Source organism: Aulostomus chinensis, chromosome 5, assembly GCF_037954235.1.
Source record: "Aulostomus chinensis isolate RoL2024-O1b breed Wild chromosome 5, RoL_Achi_v1.0, whole genome shotgun sequence".
In the NCBI taxonomy this organism is placed as follows: Eukaryota; Metazoa; Chordata; class Actinopteri; order Syngnathiformes; family Aulostomidae; genus Aulostomus; species Aulostomus chinensis.
Window position 1 is genome coordinate 29,192,487 of NC_141324.1, and position 21,163 is coordinate 29,213,649.

General features: G+C 48.2%; 1 long non-coding RNA gene and 1 pseudogene across 1 annotated transcript in view; both read left to right on the plus strand.

Moving 5' to 3' along the window:
• The window catches only part of LOC147262100 (uncharacterized), a 254,235-nt gene that overhangs the window by 187,466 nt on the left and 45,606 nt on the right, over positions 1 to 21,163 (plus strand). The window contains exons 2-3 of the long non-coding RNA XR_015115966.1: positions 18,788 to 18,950; positions 19,966 to 20,119. This is a non-coding gene — a long non-coding RNA (uncharacterized LOC147262100). The remainder of the gene's footprint in view (positions 1 to 18,787; positions 18,951 to 19,965; positions 20,120 to 21,163) is intronic.
• LOC147262102 (frizzled-8 pseudogene) lies at positions 14,950 to 17,428 on the plus strand (annotated as a pseudogene).

A 21,163-nucleotide genomic window follows, 5' to 3' on the forward strand; every position in this document is an offset into this window, starting at 1 on the left:
CCCCCCCCCCACACACACACACACACACACACACACACACACACACATACATCCATCCTCAGGTTCTGTTGTGTTCGATGTTCCACAAAGCAGAACCGCAACATGTGGTGAGGCTGCGTTGAGTAATTAAGCTGGAAGGCTTCCTGACAGCAGCTGGAAGCCGATAGAATTAAACATTAAGAACTCGTCTGTTCAGTCTGGCTTGTTTTGTTTTGGGGTTTTTTTTGTTTTGTTTTGTTTTTTTAAATCATTTGACGTTTTTATTACATGTACATTTGACTATTTTAATCCTAATTATCATTTTCATTACATGCTCAATTTAAATAGTTTGATGACAAATTGTTTATTTGTGCTGTAATTCATCATCGTGGGTTTCATTTCCATGCAGATGTTTCCTGCCACTTGTGTTGAAATCCGTTTCTTTTATTCTTTTTTTTGTGTCCCCTCCCAACTGTTTTGTCTCTTCTCTGATTTTCCCTCTCAGTCCATAAAGTTTGACTTGTTTCAGTCTCGTCCGTTCCTTCAGGCCCTCGTTCAGCTGATTGCATGTCGGTGAGCTGGGTTGAGCGTTGTTCTTAAAACCCAGCCTGATTGATGGGTCTTCCCTCATAAATCAAAGGGGAGGAGCTGAGTGTGACGTGCGCGGCGTGTGTAGTTTCCACATCTTAATATGTACCTTTGAGTACACAGTACTGTTTTATTTTACTTGAGTAGAACAGTTGAATCAGTACATCTACTTTTACCAGCCTTGAAAGGAAACGGATACTTCACTTGAGTAATGAATGTGTGTACTTTTACCACCTCCTTTGTTAAACCCCGCCCAGCTTCTCCCAGGGTGGCGGGGGTGTTGGTAATGATTATCCAGCATCTGCCATTGTCAAACCTGTCTCTGTCAGCCATTCCCTCCGTGAGAGCGCTGTCAATCATCCACTAGCGCAACCATCTCACGCGGCTTCTCATTAATCTGCCTCCTTTTACGATGTGTTGTTTTGTCACCTTTATCTCATTGGCGCTGAACCTGCCGGGACCAAACTCGTACGAGCGGCGGGTTCCTGCGATGAAGACAAACGGGCGTAAAATACTACAATCAATCAGTATTTCACTACTCGGTGCGATACTACTTCAGCTTCAGTCATGCAGTAGAAGTACAATGTTGCAATAAGTTTTCCTTGCTCCTGCATGTGTACATCTGCGCAGGCGATCCAGCCGTTACTTGATGGAATCTCGCCGGGACAGAGGTCATTAAAGTAGAGGACTGTTCCCGACCCCTGGTCCAAAGGTCTTCCTGTCCCCCCTCTGCTATAAAGTCTTGATCTGGAGATTGTTTCTGCAACTCTTGTTAATCTTTGCCAGCTTTGGCAGGTTCACTGCTGTGTAATGCAAAATAAAACATGCAGAGTTTATGGCCGATGGGAATGTGTGACATGGATTTAATATTCCACAGTTTGACTTGGATGCAATTAACCTTGTAGCTCCGGAATGAGACAATGACATCGAGCTGATCTGTTTGTTGCTGCTGCTAACGACTGAGCCTGTACACAAAGATGAATTAATTTAGAGTAAATCAGACGTATTGCATATGGTAATGAACTTATTTGGAGATAGAAGAAATGGGAATGGGAATGGGATTTTTACAGTTCCTTTGTGAGGGTATTAACCAACGCTCACAGAGAGAGTTTTATTTTGATAGGACGCAACATTTATTATTACTTTGAAAGAACAAACGTCCAAAAGTATGTCTGAAATAAATCCAGCATCGTTTTATTTGCAGTCGCTCTCCAACCAGTACTTTTTTTAAAACAGGTTTTTATTGGTAGAACAGCAACACATACACACACACACACACACAGGCTGAAGGTTTCTACTTATTACTGGCAAAATGTGTAACACAGCAGTGAAAGGAGGAAAGAAAAGGCCGTTGTTGGTAGATTGGTGCTACTTTTTTTTTTTTGATCATTTTTTTCCCCCACGGATTCAAAACCTTTACACTGACGACATCTGACCTCTTCCAGCGGAGTCACGTGATCTCCAGTGTTGGTTTGAGCGGGAGAACCCGCAGGTTGCTGCTCAGCTCTGATGAAATCTGGCAGAATGATTTAGCTTCGGTGGAAGGTTAATCACTTAGATGTAAGGGTTGATCTGCATCTGATGACATCACAAGGCCTTGGCGGCGGGGTGAGTTCTCTCAGTAACCTGCGGTTGCATAAGTACAATAAACTGCATGCTTTTAAAAAAGAAAATAAAAATACTGCATGAAAATGTAGAGGCAGCTGACAGGTGAGAGGTGAGTGTCAGGGGTGTCGTCCATGCAGACACAGTCAGTGTTGACCGGGAAAGTACTTTTCTTCTCAGTGTTTCTCAAAACTTCAGTGATTATGTAGAAGTACCCGCATCCCTGTTTCCTACTTCGTTGCGCTCCAGCCGCCTCCATCCCTCTCGGTTTGTTCCGCAAAAACAAAATGGAAAGTCTAATAATCTGTCTTCATCTCTAACTTGTGTTTTTTGCTGGATGGACACACAAACTCCTCTTCTCCTTCACTCTACTCACAACCGTCCTCATTTCCTTTCACTCTCCTTTTGTTTACTTTCTCTCCATCCCTTCCTCTGATATCTCCTCCACTCCCTCTCTTGTTCACCTTTCTCCATCTCCCTCCTGTCCATCTGCCCCCCCCCAATTTGGCTGAAGCTAAATGTCTTGTGTGAGATAACATCGCAGTAGGAAATTCCGCCTGTGTTGCCAGACTGCTCAGCTTTCTCCCCAGGGCTGGCAACAATGTGCGTCCTTCATAAGTGCCCCCGCAGCGCTCAAGATCTCCACCCATCCCCTGCAAGCCCGGTCAAAAGACCCGCCGGCGAAACCCAACGCCGCTCTCTCAAGTCCACGCCAGAGCCGTAGCGGCTAACCAGCGGGATTAATGCAGAGACACTGAAGGGTCTGGCCTACAGTCTCCCAAGTCTCCCAGTAATGTAGAGAGACCATTTAATCTCATGGGAGATGTCAAAAACATTTGTGAGGAGTCAAAAACAAGAAGAGCAGTTTGAAGAAACAGTTGCGTTGGTCAGATTTTCCAGTGAGCAGAGCACAACAATGTTTATCAGACAAGAAATCTCCTGCATAATTTCACCAAACCACAAATTTATGTTCCGGCGGTCGGTTTCAATTATTTCGGCTTTGGCCCTGAAACATGAGTTTGTTTCTGTGAGACTGATAGAAGGAGAGCTGCTGAGTTTACAACAGAGATCAAGTTTGATCAGAACGACCCGCTGTGGCAATGAAGAAGATAATTGGGGTCCAAATTCACACAAAAATTGACCCCAAACCGAGAATTAGACCGATGACGGTGATGACTCTTGAACCGACTGTTGGAGGATTTCCCCCCAAAACAGCGTTCAAGGCAAGAAAACCTCGAGCAAAGAAAATCTGATGATTGTTGTGTAGCAGCTGCTTCTGCACGCGAATGCTGGACGGATCGACCCACGTCAGACTTTAATACTGCAGATCCCTGCTCGTTTCCTGTTTCCAACCACAAGTCAACGCCGCTTTACGACAATATGACCACGACCATCTCCAGACCACAACCGCATTGGTGAAACCTTGAAAACGGGAGTCTTTCAAACACAGAGCAGCGAGTGAGAGACGTCCGAGGGTTTGTGGCGGTGAAGATATGCTGGTTATTGTCACTATAAATCTCTGAAAACGGATCTGACGGCGAGGGAGAACGTGTCAGGACGGGACGTTTCTGGTTTCCGTTTGAGTAGCTTTGACCAGTCATGTTTGAGTCGACCTCGGTGGCGTCCACGGAAACGGTGCCTGTGGGGCGGGAACGTCTCTGATGAGAAGTTTGGGGAAACGAACGCTGTGTGCGGATGCAACAAAGCTGCAGTGGTGGCTTTAAAGTGGAAGCCGGGTGTAAACTGGCTGTGCTCTCGTGTTTGTCGTCGCTCACCTGAAGTTTCTGTACCGACTGTTAACGGAACCAGGAGGTCTTGGACCACATATCATGAGTTCCTTTGCTGACCCAGCACCAGCACAGCCCACTGTCACCGAAAACAAACTCGGTGAACACAATGGTTTCGTTTGGGTACCGAAAACTGATCCAGGGAGTCTGGCCAAGGCCAAAGGTCACAGTTTAAAAGCCGATGATGTTTTTTGGCTTTTTGTCGTTGTTGTTTTTGGTTGCTTCACAGCTAAGGCTCCTGCAGTAACGTTAGCTTGCGCTACTAGCAGTACGCCGGCAGCTGGACTGTCTATGAAAGAAAGCTGTGGACAGTCAGAGGTTAAAAACTCAGGGGAGGTTTTAGCATCCCATGAGAACATGACGTGAAAATGGTCGGTCGAGCTCTCGGATGGCGGCTGTCATCCGTGTCAGGCCTGCAAATCTCTGAGCTTACGTCGCCCTAACAGGCTGTGTCAGAGAGTATTTATCTATTTGCTGCTATGTAAACACTGACTTAAATCCCGGAGTCTTTATATAGTCCTCTCTAGGGAGCACCAGAACACACTGGGTTACCACGGAAACTAAACAGTTACCTCGAGCTCGCCGAGATTAGTGGGTTGTTGTCTGGGCAGGATGAGATGTTTGAGCACCATATGGTATAAAAGGCTTTATGTATTTAGGCTTGTGTCTCTAAATTTGGAGCGTCTGTGTCATGAGTGCTGGAGGCTCTGAGACGAGGAGGAAAGGAGTGTCTCCTGCTGGGACAATGGATGTGACCTCTGGAGGGGAGTTCAGGGGCCAAGCGCACCGGCACGTCGAGGGTCCCACAACAGTCGGGTTTCCACCCAAATGTATAACCGCTTTAGAATCATGACGGCGTGCAAATATGCAGTTACTTGTCAAGAAACGTAATTATGCCCTTTCTGACTCCTCCTTTCCCTCTGGGTCATCTTGTTGTTTGGTGCTTTTCCAGTTTAAAACATCAGCAGCAGGTTCGTCGCTTCCTCTCTTGGGTTTCTGCCCTCTTCGCTGTTAATGTGTTGGTCGTGAGCATTTTGAATTTATCGAGTCGCCAACGCAAAATAAAACATCTGCGTGTCCTTTTTGTGAGCAGACACTCTTTTTATTTTATGTTTGAAAAATATGAATGAAGTTGAATGTTTGCTCCAAACAAAGATATTCACGTTACAAACATCCAGAGCAAGTGTGGAAACGTCTTCTATGGTAAACACTTCTATTCTTTTGTAAAGGGGGGAAAAAAAAGATTTGTAAGTGCATCTTGAAAACACTTCAGTCAAAGTCAGACGCACGTTTGAGGGATGCAGAAGCGCGGGCAGATAGTGCAAACCTCAGCTGAGCTCCATGTACGTTTCCTGAGTGAAAGCGTCATGATCTGGAGCCCATAATTGATGAGTTCACGCCCGGGTCGCGCCGCGTCCCCGCGTCATCCTGCTGAAAGACAAACGAGCAGGAACAGCGGCGAACTGAGCACATTCTCCCTGGCAGAGGTGAAAATGGTGTTTTAGTTGGACTGCAGGCAGGTAAAAATACCACCCTCATTTGCAGACAAAATGCCATTAGTCAGTGGAGACTGACATTTTTATGGGTGTCTGAAAATTCACGGCTATCTCTCTTCGGGTTGACTAGCCTTTGACAGCGCTATCTTACAAATGAGGGCTCTTGCAGCTGAAATCCTTGTCGACTGCTGCACTAAAACACACCTGTTGTCAGGCTTATTTGACGTGAGATAAGGTTAATTACGCCGCGCCGCGTGCTTTATCATCGCTGAGTGACATACCTGGAGCTTTTTTTTTTTTTTTTTTTTTTTTTTAACAGCTGCTGCACCTCCATAGCGGGGAAGTCATTCACCGGATGGTGAATTCTTCCAGATAACAAAAACCGCCATGAAAAACATGTTTCATGTTCATACGTCTCGACTATAGGAAGGAGCTGCAGATAGTGTTCGATTAAGTGCTGCTTGTATGAAATAATCAGTGGTGCCAAACGGCCATGATAATGGTACCAATAATAATACTAAATAACGATGGAAGAGTTGGAAAAACAACTACAAGAAGAACTTGCAGTGATATGACAGTGATTTTTAGAGTAAAGTTCAACTTCAGACATTTTTAAAGTGCCAATACTTCCTGATAAGCTGAATTGCTGTTGTTCTTATCTTTCACTCCATTAAAAGATTAATAAATCAATTTACAACCGTGACAGTTGTTCTTGGAGTAATACTGAAAGTAGCACTGAGATATTTCCCTGTTGTTGTCTCACTGTTTCTTTTACTTCATGATGTATTTGTTTCCATTGTGAGCCAGTCGATATTCATCAGTGGGCGCTTCGATTTGTGAAAGCAGGAAAACGCAGGTGTCAACAATCAGAAAAACTGTGCTCATAAATGGCAGGAGAGCGCGCGCAACGAAGGTGAATGAACGGGATTCACAGCAAAGACCTGTAAATGCATGAGTAAAAGAAGCTAAAAGTAAAATAACTGAGACCATAAAAGCAGTAATCTCAAACTATCAAAAAATAGAACTCATGGATCAAATTATAATTTAGACAGTAAAAAAAATTAAAAAAAGATTAAACTTGCTGGTTAAAAAAAAAATTCAAAAATGTTCAGTAAGACGAAGAGTAAACCAATAGAAGAGGTAAGAGCCAAAAATTAAATATGATCAAATACATTTGTTACACCACTGAAACGCACGACTAAGCAGGAATGCTTATGTTTGCTTTTACTCGTGATAACTGACCTGTACTAGTACTTGTGGTTCCACCTTTTCCCGCTTAAAACGTTGAAAATACTGCGTTTGTTTATCATAAAATAGTTCCACACTATTCCATGGCTCTTTTACGCTCCTTTATTCTCCATTATTCTCTTTTATTCTCCTTGACGCTCCTTTATTTCTCCTTTATGCTCCTTTATTCTCCATTATTCTCCTTTATTCCTCCTTTACGCTCCTTTATTCTCCATTATTCTCCTTTATTCCTCCTTTACGCTCCTTTATTCTCCATTACTCTCCTTTATTCCTCCTTTACGCTCCTTTATTCTCCATTATTCTCCTTTATTCCTCCTTTACGCTCCTTTATTCTCCTTTACGCTCCTTTATTTCTCCTTTACGCTCCTTTATTCTCCATTATTCTCCTTTATTCCTCCTTTATGCTCCATTATTCTCCATTATTCTCCTTTATTCCTCCTTTACGCTCCTTTATTCTCCATTATTCTCCTTTATTCCTCCTTTACGCTCCTTTATTCTCCATTATTCTCCTTTACGCTCCTTTATTCTCCATTATTCTCCTTTATTCCTCCTTTACGCTCCTTTATTCTCCATTATTCTCCTTTATTCCTCCTTTACGCTCCTTTATTCTCTTTTATTCTCCTTTACGCTCCTTTATTTCTCCTTTACGCTCCTTTATTCTCCATTTTTCTCCTTTATTCCTCCTTTACGCTCCTTTATTCTCCATTATTCTCCTTTATTCCTCCTTTACGCTCCTTTATTCTCCATTATTCTCCTTTATTTCTCCTTTATTTCTCCGTCTGATGTGACCCATAAGCAAGTTTCCTACATCAGCGTTCCTGCCGACAGAAACGCTGTTGTACCTCCAAATCCATCTCACATCCTGGTTCTATGACGCGTCAGTGGTGCGGTTCAGGTCTGGTTAGGAAGTGACACCAGAGGTCAGGTGACCTGCATTGGCACCAGGTGGCTCAGTCCATGGCGGTCTCGCGTTGGTTGGAGACGCTCTCCCGTGGCAAAGCCCAGCGATGGCTGACTCCCTCCTCCGCCGTGACCTCCTCCCTGCGTGGACCCGCTCCAGTTGTAATTGCGGTGGCTGCTGAAGGGCATCTGTCACTTCGGTGTAAACTTCGATTGTTTCGGGATGCGTTTGAGCTGTTGGCCTGATTTCTTGGCAGGACGTTCTCTCGCCATCCTCAGGTTGTTTTGGGGGAGGCGGCGGTACTCTCAGTTTACTGCGAGCCTGTCAGTGTGTCTTTGTGGACTACAGGGCTGACAATGGGCGTGGGTGTGTTTTACCAGGTTCCGTCTGGGTCAGCTCATCACCTTCCTGTGGAATGTGTCGATCCTCCATGTAAAAATACATTCACTGCTTCCAGAAAGCAGCCACCGCCGTCCCGTCTGTCGACTTTTCACGTGGTAGCAATGCCAAATATCCAGATTTGCTGCGCTGTTACAGACGCGTCCACCAAGATGCACAGCTGTAAACACTCTCAAGCATGTTTAATCCAATAGAAAATTAAATTCACGTCATCAAACTTGTACATGTACACAACTGCACCGCATCTACGAGCACATCCTTGCCTCACATTACTGCTGAATCTGCACAAGCTGTTAGTTACTGGGCTAGCATGGGTAAATATTAGCTGCAAACACTTATCAACACAGTGCAGATGTGTGTAAGTGTGTGTGGGATGTCCTGATAAGTCTGGGTCCTCCTGAACGTGGAAGTGTGTGCATGTGATGTGAGTGTTTATTAACCTGTATGTGCAAATGTTTGTCAGATTTTTACCAAATGATTAAATGGAGGCCACTTAAACCTTTCAGGAAATCAGCTCAGCCTTCAGGCTCTGGTGTTATTTTAAGCCCCAGTTACACATCATCTGATATCCATCCCAAATGGCTTTTCCAGCTCCGCTGCTCCCAAGTATTTTGAGGTAGAAGGACAGCGGTAAAAAGGGGCCAATAGGTTTACTAGCTGTACATTAAAAAAAAAAAAAAATGGCCAGCTCCAGCAAGACAAGGGAAGCCTGCCAAAGCCCTGCCTCCCTGCGCGCTGCGGAGACGCTAGGCTTCTCATCTCCTTCACAAACGTTTACACTCAGAAGTCAGGAAAGTTGATCCTCGCAGTTGTTCAAGAGTCGGTTCGATAAAGTGGACAATCCAGGTTCAATCCCAGCAGAAAAGGTTTAGGATGACGTGCGTTCAGTTGGCAGGCCGGCGCTACAGCCACCGCTTTATTTCAGTAAAGTTATTAAAACCGCTGGCCTTCTTTGTCGCGCACAATCCAACTTTCTCAGCGAGAAATTGGTTATCAATTCTGTTTTACTGATTTTGTTTGGGGTTTTACCCATAATTTATTTTAGGTTTTGTTGCTAAGTATTAGCTTGTGCTAATGACAGGCTGAACATGACCGTTAGCCTGGGGCTGCTTTAGGATAAATGCTAACACCAGCAAGCCAACTCAGTTGCTGCCTTCGTGTTTGCCGTGTCCATGTAGAGAAACCATATGAACGCTCCCCAGGATGTGCGTCCTGAGAGGACTACATCCTCAGATTCGGAACTACAATTCCCACTGAGCAAGAGTAACGTCACGATGGCACTGGTTGCCCACATGTAGACCCATGTGCCGATGAAGGTTGTGTGACTGAGCTTGGCTTTGGTTTATTGAAGAAACTTGCATATGCAGAAGCTTTGGTGAAAGTCAGCTGTTTTTGGTCTGCTAGCACGTTGATACCCCCCGTGGTCGAGGGTGCAGGGATTTTTAACTTCTTTATTTCACGTACCAGGGGAAGCCTGGTGGTGCTGGTAATGTTATATTGTGGATTTATATGTCGTCAAATCAAAAAACAGCTTTAAAAAGTCTCAAAGCAACTTTCTTTCATACAGAGATCATTTGTTGAGAAGGTCCCGGCGGTCGGGTGCAGGAAGGCGGTGTGTGTCACCTCCGTTTGCAGCAGCTCACTCCTGAACGATGGAGCACTAATGGAACACTAATAGCTTTCAACGTGGCTACATTTCCCACCTCGTCACTGCTCCTGCCCTCGGAACAGCCCGGTTGACAAGCTCCCCTCTGAGGGTGAAGCTGCTCGTAAAACCCAGCCAGTGGACTCAGCTCGCAGCCTGTCGTCACACCTTCATGAATCCTCAGGTCTGTGCAGGAGCAGAGCCGGCCCGACCGGCGTTATTTATCACCCGCAAGACGTCATCGCTGCTGAAGAAAGAGTGTAATTATAAACGTGCCACTGCTGTTTCCAGCGCTAGCAGTTTAAGAACAGGCCTCGCCTCGCTCCAGGGTCTTAATGACGCCAGGAGAACAAGTGGCAATTTAGAGAGGCTCGCCTTCACACCCTCCCTCTCCAAATTTAAACTGCAGTACGTGAAGGGATTACAGAGTCTAGGAGACAAACTGAGACAAATGGCCCGACCGGCAGCTGCTTTCACTCCATGAAAAAGCTTCACTCACTTAGCAACATTTTTAACGAGCCGGTGTTCACCAGTTATCAGACGCACAATGCTAGAAAAAGTTGATGCACACGTTGGCCTGCGTTGAAGTCACAGTAGTTGAGTCAAAGTGGTCCTGCACGTACGGTACGTGCTTCCATCAGGCCCGATGTTCCGTGCGTGTTCTCTGGGCTCCACTTCAGTGTTTAACGCAGAAAACAAACAGGGAACAGTTAAGATCCCCCAGAGGGTCCCAACCCAACGATTTGGGAACCCTTTGCACCTCTGAATTTTGGAGTGCACCTATATTCTGACCTTTACGACCAAGGGTCTCTGTGGGTCCCCTCGCTCCAAAGATCGACGATATTCTTATTAAACCGTAACTGCGTGGTTGTGCAGGCCGGAGCAACAGGACGACAGACTCGGGGGTGTTTTCAGGACAGTTGGGAGCTCCCTCATCCTCCCTCATCTGTGACGCTCCACTTTTCATCATCCGAGCCTGACAGATCTTGAAATCTTACCTCATTTAAAAGAAGAAAAAAAACCCTCTTACATACACAGTTTGTGAAATATGATTCAAAATGTGGAACTCTCTCACAATTGTGAAGGCTTCCTTGAATTCCTGGAAACAGAATCAAAATTTAGTGGGTTCCTCCCTGATAGAGGATGCAGCCGCGGTCGGAACGCTGGTGGAAATATGTCCATAAATTTGTGTTTAATCCTGCTACTATCAGACAAACGTGTGTGTGTGTGTGTGTGTGTGTGTGTGTGTGTGTGAGGATTTGGGCAGTTTTTTCCAAAGACCTTCTGTCATGATCCTGCCCTGCGCTAGACTGATTGGATGGGAGGGTTGTGTGTCACTGTTTGCTCAAGTTAATGAGCGGAAGGAAGGTGAGCCAGCAACACACACACACACACACACACACACACACACACACACACACACACACACACACACACACTCTGTGTTGGGGGTGTGTGTTAAGGGTGACCGCCTCCAGCCTCACATCCCACCTCAGGCTGATTAGTAGACGCTCCTTAAGTAAACACTGGGAGAACGAGGAGGAATCCAACCTGTGGAGGGAGGGAAGGAAGGAAGGAAGGAGGGAAGCGAAGGGGGATTTAGTCCATCCATCACTGACCAGGAGCGACAAAAAAAGACACACATGAGCAGGAACCTGAGTTTCCCCCCCTAAATGAAAGACTTCCACCCTGTAATGAGACACTCAGAAGTTAAAAAGACGTCTCACGAGCTTGAGCTGCCGTCAGGGTCAGGAAACTAGAATTTAAAGAAACAGTTACGAAGACTGAAAAACTCTTCAGTGTGTATTGTCCTTGTCCTCGTCCTCGTCCTCGTCCTCCTCCTCCTCCTCCTCCTTCTCGTGAACTCCTCTATACTCTGATTATTTATCTGGACGGTGAGAACTCAGTGACGGCAGCGTTCCCTTCGAGATCAGGGTGGCGTCTACGAGCCGGCGTCCACACTTAAGTAAACATCTTCAGATGTCGGAGGGGGTCGCCTGTGTCTTATCTGAACTTATACATCAGATCTAATTACGCTTTGGCTTCTGCTCGTAAGGAATCGACTAAATCACCCCTGAGAGCCCAGCGACACTTTGTTTAGACTTTCAGAAAGATTCTTGGTCTCGATTAAGAGAAGGTGAGTGAATAAAGCAAAGCCACCAGTTGGGTTACGTCATCGGTCTGTGAGCATCGGGCCTCTGTGTCATCTTGATGGCTTCCCCCTCTCTCTCTCTCTCTCTCTCTCTCTCTCTCTCTGGTTTTTCCTGCATAAGACAGAAATCAGGTGACGCAGGTTCAGATTAAGGTTCTAGTTCAGGGCCCGGTTGTGTGAGGTCAGCGTGTTCTCTGGGGCCTGCAACCCCCTGCTGCACACCAGAAACATGCAAGTCAGAGTGTGTGATGGATTATTATTATTATTATTATTATTATTATTATTATTATTAATAGAAACAGGCTCAAATTCTTGACTTTATTGTGAAGCGAAATGCTCATGAGGAGATGAAGCTGAGCGCCAGTTTCTTTTGTTGCGGCTGGTTTGTGTTCTTGTTTCCTTCTGAGAGGAACGGCGTCTCCCTGGTGAGTTCATGAACCGCGTGTTACATTTCCAACATCAACTCTGTCTGTCGTGCCCCAAAAAGCTTGGGGCGTCTTCGCATGACGTGTTTTACCAGGATGGACGCTGGGAAAGATTTGTTCCATTTTGAAGTGGATCAGATCCCAGATGGGGGGGGGGGGGATTTTCTCTTAATTGATTTCATTTTCATTTCATCAGAAATAATCGGGAATGTCTCCGGTATTTTGGAACGGCATCTTTACACATTTGGTGTTTTTAGCTGCAGGTTTGCATGTAGAAATTTGAAGATGAATTTGGGCTTCCGCGCTGCCACATTGGCAGATTTTGTGAGTTGTGTCATTGGAAGGAGAGTAAAATGGTCTCGTCCACAGCGACAGACATTTGAGGGGTTCGCTGCACACCTGAAGGACTCAGTCACCCCCCCCCCCCACCTCTTGACTGCGGCATCGTGAACTTTGAGATCCCTGAGAGAGCAGATGAGGGGGGCCTGGAGAGAGACTGGTAGCAGGCCTGAGAATCCACAAGTCCTCTTCTAAACAGATGCAGTAATTCCATTTCCACCCTTTTAAATGTGGTATGCAGGGGGCCAGCACGTAACCCTAAACCCGCTATCGCTGCGGCGCACAGAAGGCGGGAGGCCAAGCCAGCAGTTGGTGGCTGGGGCCGGGCGTCTATCAGCCCTGTTAATCAATACGGGTTCCACTCCGATAGGCAGCCGTCGGGGTAACCGATGCTGCGGCTGCTATTCTGTTCGCCCTGGCGGGAGAAGGAGGCACCTGTTCCCTTTGACGTTCACCTGCGGTTCACAGCCCGGCCGGAGACAACTGGCCCAGCGGGGTACGTCTGGACCCGACCCAACCAAAGACGGGAATATCCAAGGAGTCTCGTTCCACCATGAGAAAACCGATCCGGCGTCCGCTCTGACAGAATGATTGCTGGTATTAAACCAAGCGCAGAGGAAGGTGGCGGAGGTTGCTGCTGACGTGGATCCTCCACAGCGGAAGTTCATTTGTCCAGAAATGTTGCTGCTGTAGAGGACGTCTGGTGACCGAACCCGGCGTCTCCAGCGTCGTGCCGGGATATCGAGCTCTTTTCCACTCACCCACTTATTGTGAAACGCGCCGAAGTTTGCGGAGATCCAGATTAACCTGGTTAACACGGACAACTCCCAAAACCCGAGTGACTGAAACGGTTGTTCATGTACGGAAGATAAATAAAGACCAAGAGCTCAACTGTCCGATCAGAAAGGATCCTCCGAGCAGAGCGGCCGGGACTCGTTCTTTTACTTTGTTTATAAAATAGTGTTGTGTCATGACAGAAATAAAACTGGATGTAAACTTGAGCGGACACGCACACACGCTTGTGGGTTTGAGTCATGGAACTTTACCCGTGAGGTCCGCCGACCCTGCCGAGGCGAGAGTCTGGTGGAATCTGTGCGTGAGAGAAGACAACTTTGTTTTACTGAAATGTGACGAACGTGGGACCCAAACTTCAGCACGGCTGATTTTAAACCCCAGCTGAGGCCAAACAAGCATCCTTCAGCAAACAGGGAGGCTGATTGGTTCAGAAAGCTGAAGATTTGTCCGCCCGACTGCTGCAGCTCCATTTGAAGCTGACGAATCCAATAAGAAGTGTGAATGACTTTAATTAGTGCCATCAGAGCGCCGAGCCGCCCGCGTCAGCTGATCCTCCTCAGCCTCTGAACCTGTTTACCCGGGTCCCGGTTCCTGGGTCTGGAGCTGCGACGCAGCAATCAGGGGCCCAGCATGAGACATTTGAGTGAAGACAAACACCCCCCACCCCCCCTTAAACCAAGACAACCCCCCGCTGTGGGCTAACAAGACCACATTAACCTCTCCTACCACACACATGCACACAAACACACACACCTCTTCTTCTCACATGCAAACAGACATTTACACACTTTGTCACACACACACTGACAGCTTTCCCTCCTTCGTTGGCTGGTGTTTCCTTCAGGTCCAGTTCCTTTGGTGGGAATTATGATGCATCGCTCATGAAAATGTTCTGATGCACTAACGCGTTCTAGCACATTCGTTTTCTTTAAGCCCTCAATTTAGTCTTACAGACGGGAGACAAAACTCCCTGCCGCTGCTGACGTCACCCCAGCCTCTTGTTGCTGTCAGTCTCACACATGACGAACAGCCGTCAGGCTCTGCTTCCTGTCTGCAAGGCTAAACTGAGGGTTTAACAGAAGTTGTTTGATTTTGTGCTCAGCAGTGAATTTCATGCAGTTTTCTGCAGAATTGCAATGCTTTTTTGAATGAAATGTCCTCATCAATTCGTAGTTTAGGCAGAAGATGGGAATGAGACAGAATTGTGTTTCTAAAGATTGTCCTACTAAATTAAATGTAAAACGCTCTGTGGGCAAAGCGGGGGGGGGGGGGGGGGGCAGGGGACACCCAGCATGTGTGCCCCTGATGCTCTGTCACCCTGAAAAACGTAGCTCGACGTCACGGTGCCGGAGTGTGTGACGTCCCTGCTGTTGCACTGGAAGCGGCCGAGTGTGTGTCGGGGCTGGTGTGCGGGGCTCAGTGCGGTTCTTCCCCCAGCAGGACCTGAGCTCACACCTCTAGGACGAAGGAACCCTCGACCGACTCACTCTCCTCTGCCCCGCCCACGCGCGCGGGAGGGGGCGGGGAGGGTCCTCGGTCCTGCGGTATAAAAGCTAACGCACCCTCCAACCCCACACAGCGTGTAGAGACGCACACAGAGGGAGAGACGCACACACACAGACACACACACTAGAAAGATAGATAGAGAGAGAGAGGGAGAGAGAGAGAGAGAGGGAGAGAGAGGATTAAGACGACAGACACAGGGACTCTGCGCAGCGGATGCCGGACTCCAGCATGAGTTCGCCTCTGGATTAACGGGACTTGCAGCCTGCTTGCAAAGTTCGCACAGAGACACACGCACGATGATGGAGACCAGCCCGGGACGGTGCCTGCTCCTGGCCCTCGTCCTGCACGGCTGCTGGGCCGCCAAGGAGCTCCAGTGCCAGGAGATCTCCGTGCCCCTGTGCAGAGGCGTCGGCTACAACTACACCTACATGCCCAACCAGTTCAACCACGACACGCAGGACGAGGCCGGCCTGGAGGTGCACCAGTTCTGGCCGCTCGTGGAGATCAAGTGCTCCCCGGACTTGCGCTTCTTCCTCTGCAGCATGTACACGCCGATCTGCCTGGAGGACTACAAGAAGCCGCTGCCGCCGTGCAGGAGCGTGTGTGAGCGGGCCAAAGCTGGCTGCGCTCCGCTCATGAGGCAGTACGGCTTTCCCTGGCCGGACCGCATGAGGTGCGACCTGCTGCCGGAGCAGGGCCACCAGGACTCGCTGTGCATGGACTACAACCAGAGCCAGACCACCACCACCGCCTCCCCGGCGGCGGCCAAGCCCACCAACCGCCCTCTGAAGCCTTACAACCCCCGGAAGAAGAGCGGCTACGGCCGCGGCGTCCCCGGGAAGCACAAGCCGGCGGCGCCCCCGTGTGAGCCGGGATGCTTCTGCCGCGCGCCCCTGGTGCCGGTGACCGGCGACGGCCACCCGCTGCACAACCGGGTCAAGACGGGTCAGATCCTGAACTGCGCCATGTCCTGCCACAGCCCGTACTTCACCCCGGAGGAGAGGAGCTTCACCGCCTTCTGGATCGGACTCTGGTCTGTCCTCTGCTTCGTCTCCACCTTCGCCACCGTGGCCACTTTCCTCATCGACATGGAGCGGTTCAAGTACCCGGAGCGGCCCATCATCTTCCTCTCCGCCTGCTACATGTTCGTGTCGGTGGGCTACATCGTCCGGTTGGTCGCCGGGCACGAGGAGGTGGCGTGTAACCGGGAGAACGGGGTGGAACACGTCCACTACGAGACCACGGGGCCCGCGCTGTGCACCGTGGTGTTCCTGCTGGTCTACTTCTTCGGCATGGCCTCCTCCATCTGGTGGGTCATCCTGTCCCTCACCTGGTTCCTGGCCGCGGGGATGAAGTGGGGCAACGAGGCGATCGCCGGCTACTCCCAGTACTTCCACATGGCCGCCTGGCTCGTGCCCAGCATCAAGTCCATCGCGGTTCTGGCTCTAAGTTCCGTGGACGGGGACTCCGTGGCCGGGATCTGCTACGTGGGGAACCAGAACCTGGACAACTTGCGTGGGTTCGTCCTGGCGCCGCTGGTCATCTACCTGTTCATCGGGACCATGTTCCTGCTGGCCGGGTTCGTGTCGCTGTTCCGGATCAGGAGTGTGATCAAGCAAGGGGGGACCAAGACCGATAAGCTGGAGAGGCTGATGATCCGGATCGGGGTGTTCACGGTGCTCTACACCGTCCCGGCCACGGTGATCGTCGCGTGCTACTTCTACGAGCAGCACAACAGGCAAACGTGGGAGATCACGCACAACTGCACGTGCGTGGCGGACCCGGGCAGGCAGGGGGGACCGGACTACGCGGTGTTCATGCTCAAGTACTTTATGTGCCTCCTGGTGGGCATCACCTCGGGGGCCTGGGTCTGGTCCGGGAAGACCCTGGACTCCTGGAGGACTTTTTGCACGCGCTGCTGCTGGGGGAGTAAAGCCTCCGCAGGATCCATGTACAGTGACGTCAGCACGGGACTCACCTGGAGGTCCGGGACGGCCAGTTCCGTGTCCTGCCCTAAACAGATGCCACTGTCCCGGGTTTGACCAGGACTGGGGGCCGCATCTTAGAGCCCTAAAGCGGCGCAAAGACTGTTGGGACATAATTCACCGCGGTGGTTCCACGTGACTGATGGAAACGATGCCTTATCCGAGTGGGGGGGGGGGGGGGGTGCGCGTGTTGTAATTAGCACATTAATGAGCCTTGTAGCTTCTCTGCAGCAGCGGAACCACGCACCGGGACCGTGGAGTCTTATGTCGGACCTACATTGGATGCGCGCAGCAGCCCCCCCCCCCCCCCCCAAGAACCGCTGTGTCTTAAATACATTGGATCCGCCTGAGACCGGGTCCGGCAGCACCGGTCCCGGTTCTCCTGTCATCTGGAGGATTGAAATCGAGCCTTAATTCTGCCTCATACGGGTTTGCACCAGTGCTTCGTGTATTTATATAATTATTGTACATACCTTGTATATTTGTACATGAAGAATTTACCAGATTGTAAATATGTATAATTTTACTTTGATAGAAGATTTTTATTTTGAGAATAAAACGTTTTTATTGAGTTGTTACTCCTGAGTCCTGCTCATTGTGGGGATTTATAATCCTAAATGTTTGTGCAGACGGCGGTGGACGGCGTGGAACAGAACCGGTGTTTTGGGCCGAGGAGGTTCTGCCGGAGCCTGGTGCTGCTGGGGGAGGTGCCACAGGTACCCCCCCCCCCCCCCCGGCGCCTCCTGTTCATTCTCCGTTCCGTCTCCGTCAGCCTCGGTGTCACCCGGAGGTTTTCCGCAGAGACAGGATTCTCGTTCGTACCTCAGCAGCAGGGTTTCTACCTTCAGATAGACGGGACGTTCAGAGGTCATTAATCGCAATCCCCGAGTTTGTAAAGTCAGGTTTTAGAGCGCTGCACTCCCAGGTGCGCTGGCTTTACTTCTCACCTCAGTTGCACCTGTGATTCAAGACGGACGTAGGACGAGGGGTCAAACTGTTTAGAGGTGAAAGTTTCACTCTTTCACGGGTTTTCCTCCTCCAGTGAGCCCAGTCCTCGTGTTTCCCGTCTAATTGTGGCGTTGAGGTCTTAAAGGCCTCACGGTTGTTGGAGTAAATCATCTGGCGATAGTCGCTGGTTCGAATCCATGGGTTTCAGAACAGGGAGGATCGACCCTGATGGCGGCGAAGGGGGTTTGGATGTGTTCATGCTGACAAAAGACAGAAAACACACAGATTATAATTTTTCCAAAAAGATGAGATCATCCAGGTGTTGGTTTGTAACTCCTAAAGTAAACAGATGCAGATGAAGTTTGATGACCTCACAAGTTTGAGGGAGACTGACGCGAGACAGCTGATGAGCGATGGGAGGGAAGGTGGGGTTGTGCTGCCACCTGGTGGCCAAGTAAATAACAAAATAGCAAATTTAGTCTGAAAACTTTCACTCCTGAGTTTGATTGAAGGCACACGAGAACCTAGAGTTGACATCCGGACTCACAATAAACACGAAGAAAAGGAAAAAAAACATTGAGCTTTTTCTCAAATATTCAAAACCAATAATAATAATAACAATAATAACAATAATAATCGTAATAATAATAATAGTAATAATAGTAATAAGTGTAGTCTTTGTTTTTTGTCTGTAGCGGTCTGTAGTGTTGATTCATTTGTAAATGATTGATGATAATGAACTCAAACTGCTGAGCACGCACGCACGCACGCACACACACACACACACACACACACACACACACACACACACACACACACACACACAGATCTCCTACAGAGGTTTGATTGTCCTGAATTCAGAAACGTCAAAACTGTGTCCCACAAGTATCCATCACATGACAAGTCTGTCTGTCTGTCTTGTGTGTGTGTGTGTGTGTGTGTGTGTGTGTGTGTGTGTGTGTGTGTGTGTGTGTGTGTGTGTGTGGAAGGGTGAAGCTGGTTCCTTCAAGCCTGCTGATCCCAACTGAGTCACCTGGTTGAGGTGCAGTCTGGTCCATCTCCTGCCAACATAAACCAGAACCGGCTCAGCGGGTCCGGAGAAGCTCACCTCAACGGCGAACCGGCTCCTCTTCAGGCCGCCAGCCGCGACGTGTATGAACTCCATCTTTGTCTTACGGCCTAATTACTTCTCTGACTTGGGTCCAACTCTAACAAGTCACGTTAAGATGTTTGAGAGGATTTAACACAGGGTCAAAGGTCACATCATCTGAGACTGTAGCAGAGTCACAGCGACTGCTGTATGTTGAGAGACTTGTACCTCTAAATGTGACGTTTAGTTACGCGAGTCGAAAAAAGGGTCGAGTTCAGGTTGTTAGGCTCAGCTCACACTTTCAGACTTGGCTCAACTTGAATTTAAAGGGCCACGATTTATTTACCATCCTGCTGAGCCAGACAGAAAGATAGACTCTCTGTGCTGCATTGGAGATGAGCGCTAGCTAGCTTAGCACAATGAATGGGAGTAAATGGGAAGTGTTAGCATATGCCAAATGTAATCATATACCCTTTTCTCCAAAAAAATCTCACCAATATGACAAAGCTTATGCACAACATCTCGAATGAAATATTAATTTTATGAACTAGAAAGTCTTGAGTTGATGTTGCACCTCAGAACTGAAGGTTTGTTGAGGAGCAGAAGTGCGACTGCTGCTCCTGACCATGAGGAGGAGGAGGAGGAGGAGGAGCTGGACACACCAGCATCCTGGACCTGAGCTAGCTGATGCTAACACTTCCCACCCACTACCAGCCACTGTGCTAAGCTAACCACCCTGGACCTGAGCTAGCTGATGCTAACACTTCCCACCCACTACCAGCCACTGTGCTAAGCTAACTCACATCTGTGTGTCTCAGCTCCCTGAGGCAGCACAGAGGAGAGGAGGGTCTCTGTCTTGTTGTCTGTCCTCAGAGACGATGGACATTAGAACATTTTCAACAAAAAAAAATCTTTCTGTTCCTAAAAATCTAAACTGGACTTTTTTTCTAGCTTCGCCTGCTTCATGTTCCAGGCTGTTTTTCAGACTTTATTTCCTTGTTTCTTAGCTGTTAAATCAATGACATTGTAAAGTCCTCAATTTTAATGTTTATTCTTGTATTTTTTGAACATTTGCAGTGTAAATAATGAGCTACTTTGACCGGAGATGAGCTGAACGTCAGCCTGGCTGTCGCTGAAAATCACCAGGAATCCTCACGTTTCTTCTTTGGATTTCCGAGGGACAGTTGTGCATCTCACATGCTGGCGCGAGAAGTCATGACTGGGTGTAGAGGTGAGAGGTCGAAGGTCACGTTTGTCATTTCTGGCATTCTCTGCGGGGGGTTGAAAGCAGGGCGGGACACAGCTCAGTCCCCCCCCCCCCCGTGGCGGCGCTGCACTCCATGAGCTGCTGTGTGCTTCTGAATGAACCCGAACATCATGATGGTCATTGACCGATGTGAAAGCACCGCCTGAGCAGCCCGACTTTGTCCTCATTCTCGATAAACTGATCTGCGGAGACATCAAAGCGAGGACGAGAGGTGCGAGCCGTCCGTCTGTCATTGAGATCAAGGAAGGACAGAATGGATTTTGTTTTCCTCTGGGAGCCCCTCAGCTGCACCCACCCCCCTCCCCTGCAGCCTCAGAGGTGAGGAGGATGCTGGGTAATCACTATTCAGGATTTGATTTGTCTCTGACACCTTCTCTGAGGGGCTGTTGTGGTCAGTCTGGAGATTTTCTCTCCAGCCTCTCAATCCGTCTCCCAGGAGATGAGCGTGTGAGATTGAACCTGAGGGGCGAAACTCCGTCCACTCAGATGACACCCAGGAAGGACTTTGTCTCCACATGACACACTGACAAGTTAGTGAGCGACATTATTCAGTTAACAGCAATTATGTGGTATATTCTTCATGGATTTGGTTATTCAGAACTTTTATTTTGATAAATGCGGCGGTATAACAACCGGAAAATAATCTCTTAAATGTGAAAGGGCCACATTCAAAATCCGACATAAAGATTGTCAACGAAATTGGGATGAAGTCCTCATGATGCAAAATATTATAATAATTATTTACGACATAAATCAGTCCAAAAACAACAAAGTGGTAATGAATTTTACATTTGACACTTTTATTTGAAAACCACAGCGTTGAAATAAATGTGTAAAATATGATACGTGCATTAAGAGTGAAGTGGAGTGGAGGTATAAAGTAGCAGAAATTTGAAATGTCCAAGGAAATATTCAGTCTTTATGAACACAAGTTCATGGCATGAAAAAAAAAGGGATATTTAGGTCAAATCAAAATAAATCGTGAGTGAGCCGGTGACACAATTCACT